Source organism: Penaeus monodon, chromosome 28 (genome assembly GCF_015228065.2).
Source record: "Penaeus monodon isolate SGIC_2016 chromosome 28, NSTDA_Pmon_1, whole genome shotgun sequence".
In the NCBI taxonomy this organism is placed as follows: domain Eukaryota; kingdom Metazoa; phylum Arthropoda; class Malacostraca; order Decapoda; family Penaeidae; genus Penaeus; species Penaeus monodon.
In genome coordinates, this window is record NC_051413.1 from 29,304,782 (window position 1) to 29,305,267 (window position 486).

The following is a 486-nucleotide window of genomic DNA, read 5'->3' on the forward strand; positions in this document are numbered from 1 at the left end:
TGTGTAGTTGTAATGCCATTCATATTAACATGCCTTGTCAACCCTGAAAATCTGTCTATCTGTCTAGTGTCCATCTGTAGAGATAGAACATTATTTCCTCTTTATATATCTATATCTGCTTTCCTCCCCATCTATCTATATGATTCTCTACGGGTCTATCTATTAGTCTTTTCTGTACAATTCCCTTGAAAAATTAAATACTCCAATACTCAAAAATTAGTGTTTTGTGAGAATCCCTCTCCAGATAGCATAATATTGCCTTCCGTTATGACGTTTAGCATATATGCATATCCATTATTCATGCCTAACGTAACAGTAAGAATGCTCGTTAAATCGGAGATAATTATACTATTACTGCAACGGTACATCATCTTGGTAGAAAGTAATATTGGGTGAAAAGGAATTTCTTATGGCACCTTTACCAGTTTACCTTTCCAGTTATATTTTCATGTATATAAGTCTGCTCTTTGTGTATCTTCGTTTCTG